The sequence below is a fragment of the Limulus polyphemus genome, unplaced genomic scaffold, assembly GCF_000517525.1.
Source record: "Limulus polyphemus unplaced genomic scaffold, Limulus_polyphemus-2.1.2 Scaffold3358, whole genome shotgun sequence".
Lineage (NCBI taxonomy): Eukaryota > Metazoa > Arthropoda > Merostomata > Xiphosura > Limulidae > Limulus > Limulus polyphemus.
Window position 1 is genome coordinate 76,610 of NW_013668968.1, and position 10,543 is coordinate 87,152.

Below are 10,543 nucleotides of genomic sequence, written 5' to 3' on the forward strand. Positions count from 1 at the left end.
AAATTGAGTTGGACTATCGGCCCACCGGGACAAGTCCCGGTATCCCGATAGGCCAATCCGCCCCTGTGCCAGCGCTAGTTTCATTAAACTGAGTAGAGCATCTTATAATGTTCCAGTCATATTCTTTCTACTTCTGGTTGCAGATACTGTACAATGAAAAACGAACTGCTTAGACTGTGGTCTTCATTAAACACTACCAACACTACATGTATAATAACATTTTCACCAAGAAGATGGATCATGCATCGAAGAAGTGTCTTACGAACTTTATAAAATCTAGAAGGGATGACTGAACGCTAGAACACAAAATTGCAAGAGTATGAATTTATTGGATTGAATCGTGTGGGCTTGCTAAACAAAAATGAAGGTTGATTGTGTCGCTATACAGTGATACTTTGCCTTTTTGTTGAATGTCTCAATTCTGGACACTGTGTGAAATTTAAAGCCAGTTAAAGCTTAGCAACGCTAAACCATATGGTAGGCGTTTTTACTAGTGGTTGAATACCACGCTGAATGCTTCTGGAGTTATGGGAAGAGCAAATGGAGGACTAAGGTTTCGTGTGGGGATTCCATACAGCAAGGTGTCACAGGGTAGCACGTAGCGAGCAACGTCGCACAGATGCACATAATCTGTGACACATCTACAAGCAGCTATGAATACAGGAAGATGCGTTGTTCTAATGTTATTAACTACCAAGATACAGTTCTTAACTTTCCTCGCAACTAGTGGTCTTCAGAGATCTTAAGTAGCAAATTCTTCAGACTTTTGATAATGCAAAGACTGAAGGCCTTCAAGGCATTCCGTGCACTTGCGCTAAAATGTGATCATGGTTCTACTGGCTGCATTCAGGGTGTGAACATTGTACGTTGTGTGCTGCCCAGAGAAAATGCTGCCTTAGACAGGATGGATGTCAGAAGATAATTGTTGGTTCTCCATAGAGAATAGTTCTGGAGGTAAGTGGTATGTGTTGGTCATTATGGATTACTTTGCCAAATGAGCTGAGAAACATTCATTGGGCCAATACTTCAGTACAGTCTGTTATGTTGGTTGAATAGTGGATAGCCCATTCTGATGCATCAGACAAAATTCGCATGGAATAGGAAATTAATTTCAATAGTCAGTTATTGTCTGAGTTATGTAAAGTATTTGGCATGTTGAAGATATGTATTTTTATTTATCACCCCCAGTCTGATACTTGAGCAGAATGGATGACATAAATTATCAAGTAGCTGCTTGCACAGTACTTTTTAACCCTAACAGAACTGACTGGGACTAATACTTGACAAATGTCATTATGGTGTACCATGTAACAGGACAGAGATTGACTAGTTATTTACCAAATATTGTCTTATTTTGGCGAGAAATACTTCTCCCTGTGGATGTAATGTATGATCTGCCACCTAGAGCAGCGTTTCCCAAACTATGGGTCGCGACCCACTAGTGGGTCGCAAGCGGAATGTTAGTGGGTCGTAAAAAGTTATACCAGAATTACGCATTAGTTTCGATTAAACGCTGTCTGTCGAGATAGTTCAAGACTCGGGGTGTCATTGCCAGGCTGTTGTTGTATCAAGCAGTATGTTGTTTTGACGAGCTTAACGAATCAGGGTTGATCATGCTTTCAATTTAATCATTCGTCATCGTAAAAAAGAAATCAATTTTCACCTATTCATACAGTACTTTAGCTATAGTACCGGTTTTATCAGTTGATTGCAGAATTTTAACTTTTGATTATAGATATCTATAGTTTTTTTATATTTCTGGGTATCCTTTGATTATATGTAGATATAATGCGCCCCCGGCTCCTACGCCTATGCTATTTCAATCAAAAGTTAAAATTCTGTATCCAAAGGTTAGATATCTACTTATAAAGGATATCTAGAAATAAAAAATATATAGATATCGATAATCAAAAGTTAAAATTCTGCAATCAAAAGTTAGATATCTGCATTCGATTATGCGAGATATTTGCGCAACGAGGAATTTGTTCTGAGGCTCACGTATTTGGCAGATATTTTTTCAAAACTAAACGAACTGAATTTGTACTTGAAAGGAGCAGAAGGTATCAGTATATTCGCAGTTCATGAGAAAATTCGAGGTTTCATGAAAAAACTTGTTCTATGGAAAAACTGTATTGACAACCGAAATTATGGCTGTTTTGAAACATTTCAAACCTTTGTAATGGAGAATGAAGCAAAAGTTAATGACGATATAATCATTGAGATATCTGAACACTTGAATAAGCTGAAAGAGAGTTTTGAGTTTTATTTCCTTGAAGAAATTAAAAATATCCAAGAGAAAAAATGGATTATAAACCCCTTTCAGCCTGACATAACGAGTGGGATATCGACAAAAGCTGAGGAAGAACTTTTTAATTTATCTGAGGACGCTTTGTTAGAAATGAACTTTAACAGCAGAAAACTGATACAGTTCTGGGTGTCTGTTCGAAAACCGTACCCAATCACTTTCCACTGAAGCTTTGAAGGTACTTCTCCCTTTCTCATCTTCATATCATTGTTAACTTGGATTTTCAGCAATGGTAGGAATCAAAAACAAATTCCGAAATAAACTTCAATTGTCAAATTCCTTACGCCTGAAACTAACCCACATTGATGTTGATGTCAATGTCATTCTTGACAGTAACAAGAAACAAGCACTTCCTTCACACACGCCTCATTATTAATCAATTAGATAGCATTTATAAGTTCTGGAAATGTTATTGAAAATACGTGAGTATTTTTAAATGTAATTGAAATACGTGAATATGAATAAATGATATTTTTTATATTCTTTCATATGTTTTTGTCCAGTAAATTTGAGTGGGTCGCCATAAGCTGTGGTCATGAATAGTGGGTCGGATTCTAAAAAGTTTGGGAACCCCTGGTGTAGAGTATGGAAATCAGAAATAAGTCACTTCGTCAAAACATGTTTGAGAGGTTAATAGTTTCGATATTATTGTTTAATATTTGTGATATTTGTATGTATTTACCAAACATACCTAAATGTGCAACGCTTTACTTTTATGGGTGATATTATGGCTCCATGTAAAGGCTGTTTAATCTGTCTTTTCATCCAACAAATGGATTGGTAGCATTGGAAGCAGATGCCAAATATATGTTGCTTTGGCAGATGAGTTTCTCGTTTTAGTTTCATTACTGACATATTTACTACCTGAAATTGATATTGTAACTTTTTTATAAGATAGGGTGAGTTTACTTTCACTTGGATAGAAAATATTATTTTCATGGAGATATGTGACGAGAGGAACTGTCCTAATGTGATCAATATTTTGTGATTTCTCAGAATACTGATAAATGTTATGAGTTGTGGCATAAATTGTCATCCTATCTTCGGTATCCTCATGGAAATCAAGGCTACCCAGTGCAAGCTGGACAAATTTTCCATGTGTGTTATATTGAATGGTATAAATACACCATCTTTTCAGTCTGTTCACCTACTGACTTTGGCATTTTAGTCAAATATCTTCAAACTTCTTGGTATGATAGAACCTTTTCAAACCTATTAAGTATTGTCACAAGCTGTTTACTTCTTGTTAGTCTGAGCACATTTTAAAGTTGTGTCACCTGAGTTATTATATCTTTTGCTATGTTCAAAACCTTTTTATCTGCCGCTACTTTAGGACATATTTCTTTCTTCACTAATATCAATATCTGTGTCAGCCATTAAACAAGTAATATAATCAGACTTTATCATCATGTTATACTGTAATATAATCAGACTTTATCATCATGTTATACTGTGGTGTAATCAGACTTTATCATCATGTTATACTGTAATATAATCAGACTTTATCATCATGTTATACTGTAATATAATCAGACTTTATCATCATGCTATACTGTGATATAATCAGACTTTATCATCATGCTATACTGTAATATTAAATCAGATTAGAATGTATTAAATAAAACTACGTTATGTTATTCATCGGGGAGTATTATATTAATATAATCAGACTTTATCATCATGTTATACTGTAATATAATCAGACTTTATCATCATGTTAGTATCGTTTGCGGAGAATTCTCGACTATTGATCTTATTTATTTCTTCGTTTGAATTTGCTGGTCTGAGACTCATATTCTTTACTCTAACTGTAAACTCCTGGAGTTAGCGACTTGTGGCTCCACTCATCACGACAAATCCTCCAACAAATAAATAAGGTGTACAGGTTGGTTTTAATTGAAACTCCAACAATTAAGCTCACCTGAGCGCTAACCTGTTACAAAAAAATATAAAACGGAACAATAACCGAAGTGTAACTTTAAAAAAGATACATTTTAAAATTGTTGTTAAATTTCAAGTAAAATAAACATAAAGTAACGAAAGCCATTACTTGTTTGTTATTAAGCCCAACATTTTACAATGGACTATGTGTACTCTGCCCTCTGCAGGAATGGAAGCCTAGGATTTTTAGAGTTAAAAGCACCTAGACTTATCGCTGAGCCACTGGGGAAGAGAGGACACACAAAAAAAGTAAATTGTAATTAAGAGAATTCATACTAAGAAATGCAAATCAACAATATCAATTTGTAATACATCGTGAATTAGTATACTACTGCTTACTGGTGGGTTGCAAGGTATTACTGATTGAAAATTCTATGGTGATCAGAGGCAATACTACTTATAATATCTTTTATTACTCTTTTATTACATTAGGCATAACACTTGATAGTCCAACTCTACAATCGTTACTTTAAGCATTAACATTTATAACACTCTTAATAAAAACATATATTGTACAAAAACTGATCTAGAGAGAGATACTTACTGGGGAGTTGGAACCTTCTTTACTGAGTCTAGGTTATTCATAATGCTGGCTGGAGACTGGCTGGAGGTCTGGGTAACTTCAGAACTCGCCGGAGGAACTGACTTTCTAGCTCCAGACATGGGCTTATATAGCAGGATTTCTCTGTATCCTGGCGAGCATCTAAATAGGACACAGCATCACCCACAAGTAGTGCTGTGCTCCTATTGGCTGCTTGGAGGCAAGTTTTGGACTGGTCCAGCACCACACCCAAAAACCCTCGACTGCTGTTAACCGGCTGCCTACTTGCCTGTACTGCTACACCCATGTACTGTAACTGATACTACATCAAAGCACGGTGATGATTCATAAAATCTAAACTTTTCTGTAGCTTCTACAGTGCTAAAGAATCGAGGACAACATCCTCTATCCTGTCCTTGTACATTGGCGTTTTGTATGCAGCACAGTGATGGCTAACGAGGTGGTTGACTGCCTCTACTATGACCTCGGCCACTAACTTCTATACTTGTTTCAAAGTTTATGCACGTGCTGGGCTTACTTGCTCTAGCCTCGTGTTTGTTAATTACAGTCCTTCTAAACTTGTTCTAGCCTCGTACTTGTCACTTACTGCAGTTATAAACTGGTTCTAGCCCTGTGCTTGATACTTACCTCTCAAGGCTTATTTTTTTATAATACACAAGCATCTCCTTGTCCTCTTTAGTTTTTTATATGTCCTTCGAGTTGTTGACTAGTTATTTGTCCTTCGACCTATTTATTCTCTTTCTATCTCTTCTATCTCTTACGTTTTTAAGTTTGTAATATAACTTCGTTAATATTGTTTTTATTCTATTTAAATTCACAGAAGCAATGGATGAAATTTCCTCAAAAATTTCCCTTTGCTTCAACGCTTTCGTAGATTCTGTGACCTGTTGTGTAACAAATTTTCAACATTTATACGTACTCCTTATACGTATCTCTGATTTGCATGAAGTAATAAATGCCCTTCTCTTTAAATAGTTTCACTTCGATTTCAGCAGCCAGTGTTTCAAATTCATCGTATTTAATAAACCTTGGTTTTAGCCTCCCTTTTGGTCTCCTGTTCATGAAAACGTTCATACGATATCTATGATAGACACCAGTTATCATAACTATACAATCACTTCTATTCCTTGACTTTTATCAAATAGTTCATCATCTTATTGAATCTTGACTTTTTGGTGAATGTAATGTCGTCCTTTTTTAAAAAATTAAGGAAAGGACATTTCTTCAAGTCAATCCCTGTCTGTTTTCTAGCTCGCTTATTAGTGCTACATATTTCTTATTCTTCAATATCTAATGATATTTCTCTCTTTCTTTCAGTGCTTCCGTATGGGTATAAGTACTTCTGCATAATGTTACATACATCACTCCTATTGTCATTTAAGCATAGTGTTTAAAATATACTAAGCAAATATCCAGTTCTATACTTCAAATTATATCCTAAAACCTTGATGACCTTTTGGCCTATAATGACAAAACCTATTGACGGAAATTAAACTTTCTATTCCCGGTTTATTTAGGGGCACCTGGATAAATCAGGATTTAAATGTTTCATAAAATCCTTAAACTAGTAATTTATTTGAACTTATAAATTCTCCCCGTCAAATTTTCTGGAAAACTAATTTTATACTGGCATCTTTAAACAGTTAGGCGTGAAAATTACGATGTCCATCATCAATTTCAAATAGTAGAAAAACACAAATAAGATGGAAAATATAGCAAGCAAAGTCTTGTTCAACATAAAACTGAAGGCTTATAATGAGTAGTTGGAAAAATCTTTTATAATAGAATAAGTACAGGTGGAAACGTTGAAATATTCTAATATCAAAACATTTCCAACTACCCTCAATGAGCTTTCAACGAACTTGAATATTACTGTTCGGTGGGAAAAACTCATCATTGTATAAAACTGAAGGGTTTTTGAGGATTGACTCTCTAACGATTACGTTAAATAGAACAATGTATAGCATTACCTAACGTGCAACAATTATGATTAATTATACTTGTTATAAGATATTAGCATTAGGACTATTATATTTTTAAACACTACATGCTATATCTACTCCCATTGGGATTTTCAAGAATTATTTGTTTGTTTGTTTGTAATTAAGCACAAAGCTACACAATGGGCTATCTGTACTCTGCCCACTACGGGTATCGAAACCCGGATTCTAGCGTTGTAAATTGACAGACATATCGCAGTGCTGTTGGGGGGCTTCAAGAATTAGAACAGTGTTTGATAATAGTATTCCAACCACACTGAAGATCGCTGGATTTAGCAAAACGCGTCGTTGGCAATGGATATGACAAATGTAATATGGCTGGAATAATATTATTATACAGTCTTCTAATTCTTACAAATCCCTATGGGACTATATACAGAATGTAGTTTTTAAAAATATAATAATTCTAATATCAATGTCTAATGACAAGTATAATTAATTATAAGCATCAGTGTTGAATTCAGGGAGTTAAGGAAGGCAGGAATTTCCCCCTGTGCAAAAATATATTATAAATATTCTTTCTTTTTTACGTTAAAAACCGAATAAAAGTCGTGCGGCATGAGTCAGGATTTACTACCTGCACCCAACGATTGTGCAAACGGAAATTCTAGTGGCCTCTCGAAGGCGTGTTTGACCTTATCAGCTAGCCAATGTGTATCGCGAGAAGGAGGGGCTTGTATAAAAAAATCCAGAATTACAGTTAGATCGTATAAGCTAAACATAGACTTATTACCAAAATTCTTCAAATTCTCAAAGGTGTGAAGACGCTATTAGACGTATAGGCGTTTCTATAAAAGTGGTTCATGTTTTATAAGCCCCTATGTTTGTTTGCTTTGTACGTTATTTAAGGTTGTGATTCAGCTTTGTAATTTTAACTTTTCTGTGGTAAAGTATGTCGCAGAAGTAAATTCTACAGTTTGTTACAAAGAAACCTAGATTACAGGTAATGAAAAGTGGTGCTGATGCTGAGTCTTGGAACTAGTGAGATTGATTCGTCAATCTCTTAAAAAACAGGTGCATATTACACTTGTTCAACTCATGAATGTAGTCGCAGCAAGGCAGCAATGGCTGCGTTTGTGAGAAGCGTCTACTTCTTAGTAAAAGAAGAAATCCCGCATACTACGAAATATGAACATTTGATTTCTCACCTTCTTATGCTACAAGACGACTCTCTGAAGCAATGGGTGGGAAATCAGAGCGACCGTTCGGCATATGTAAGCAAAGCTACAGCATATGAATCTGCTGACCTGTCTTGCCGCAATTCTAAATGATTGTGACGCCTCGGAACTGAATATTAAATATTTATCTATAATGGCTGACGACTCCTCAGATATCAACAATATGAGCCAGTTGTCAATTTTGATTCGCTATATAACTGATTGCGGTGAAGTAAAAGAAAAATTATTGAGCATTAGTGATCTAGTAAGCACTGATTCCGAAACCATTATGAGTTCGTTTGACAGAGAGCTGATAAAGAGGAATCTGGATTACAATAATATAATTTCTCTTACTTTCGATGGTGCTGCCAATTTCTCAGGAAAAATAAATGTTGTGCGTAAGCGACTTTCAGAGAACACAGGAAGAGAAATTCCTTAGGTAAATTGTAGGGACCATCTTTTATTTTTAGCCTTAAGCAGCGTTACAAAGAAAGCTGTGTCTGTGATGAAGGTTGTTCATGTCATCAAATACATATATTCACTATTCCACAAATCATCAAAGCGTGAAAGCATGTTGCACGAGATTCAGAAGTCATTAGAAGCACCTCATCTTATGGTATCGACAATAGCACATTTGAGAGAAATAGGCACTCAGTGTATCCATTTAAGTAAAGAAAATTATATTGTTATATCTGTTGCAGATCTCAAAATGAAGGCTTCTGGTGTGTGGCCGATGAAAAGGAGCAATAGTAATAATATATATATATATTTATAAACTTGTAGAGTGAAGCATTTAAATTAAAGTACAGTATTTTCCACTTTGTCAAATTTGAATTTCAATTCATTCTTCCACAGCTTCACATTCCCTCCCCTCATGGTGGAAAGGCCTGGATTCAACACTTGATAATCGTGCCTAGCCAGCTCGTAAAAAGTGTTCACGCCATAACAATTAGCCATAACAGTTTAAATGCCGAAAGCCTGGAATCTATTGAAAACCAATAGGACTAAAAATTGTTATAGAAATGTTCTTTGTTGTTATTTTTATACATTCCTCATAATTTATCCATTACGGTTTAGAATCAGAGGTATATAAAATTATTTTTTACATACTTCTGGTTTTGTTCCTTGTTTTTGTTTTCTATATATCTGATTTTGACCCGCAGTAGTCAAATTAAGAAGTATGTTAAAAATCTACAGTTTACTTGTTTTTTATAACAATTAACCTATCATAAACAGAAAAACAGTACAAGAAGTGAAACGTTAAATTAACTAAATAATTACATCTGTACATACCCACCTATTTTCTAGAACTATCCTGTACCTTGGCGAATGCTCTAGTATTTACTAGATGTAGGATAGTCTGGTATATAAAAGAGGGTGACAACGTGACGGAAGAGTAATGTGTGTGTGTTTTGTGTATAACAACGAACGTGCTCAATAATACTTCTGACTGCAGATCAATTACTCACTGTCTATACACACATTACCTTAATCATCTCGCGTCACGTTGTCCCCTCTTATATATACCAAACCACCCTATATCTAGCAAATACTAGAGCATTCGCCAAGATACGGGATAGTTCTAGAAACGTGGCGTCACTGTAGTCATGTGATCTCGATGACGCAACAATATCTTGTTTACGCCTAACACAATTCATAACACTAAAATTGGTTGATAAAACACCGCAAATAAAACTACCGTGTAGTCTTTAGAGGACAATTACTACAAAAATAATTCTAGCACCGACTGCACACTATCTAAGATTTCTTAACAGATGCACGTAAATAAACTGGAATAAAGCCTACCTTTTCGAAACAAAAGCCAACATTGGCCTTTGTGTTTTTTTTTATTCACTTTATTGTATTTTACTTTTATTCGTGGAATAGCGCCATAACGAAAGCGCTTGGGGACAGACATTTCAAGAAAATAATAAACCTCCTCGCCATTTGTATCTCTTTTAATGTAATGTTATAAAAGTCGGTCCATTAAATATTTCTTTTAATTTTCTGTTATATAGAAGTTTTTTGTTTTTACAAACTTAACAATGTATACACAAAAATAACTTGCGTCTTTTTCATCAATAATTCCAGGTATAATCACGAATATAGTTGGCGGTATGCAGAGTCAAGTTGATACCTCAATGGACCTATATGCAACTTCAGTTCTTTAAGAACTTCTTTATTGAAAAGCCTTTATTTATTAATTTTTTAGCATTGAAATTATACCTGTCATAACAACCTTTTACCAAATATAAGGCCCATCATGGCCAGGTGGTTAGGGTGCTCGACTCGCAATCTGAGGATCGCGGGTTCGAATCCCAGTCCCACCAAACATACTCGCCCTTTCAGCCGTGAGGGCATTATAATGTGACGTTCAATCCCACTATTCGTTGGTAAAAGAGTTGGCGGTGGGTGGTGATGACTAGCTGCGTTCCCTCTTGTCTTACACTGCTAAATTAGGGACGACTTTGCGCGAAATTCAAAACAAACAAACAAACCAAATATAATGCTTTTAGAATAGAACAATTTCCACTCACTAAATTACCTAAATGATAAGGCTATTAATAATAATGATGAC

The 10,543-nt window shown here is 35.3% G+C and overlaps 1 pseudogene; it reads left to right on the forward strand.

The window, feature by feature from the left end:
* The first annotated feature begins 7,872 nt into the window (after positions 1 to 7,872).
* LOC111088224 lies at positions 7,873 to 8,404 on the forward strand (annotated as a pseudogene).
* The last annotated feature ends 2,139 nt before the right edge of the window (positions 8,405 to 10,543 follow it).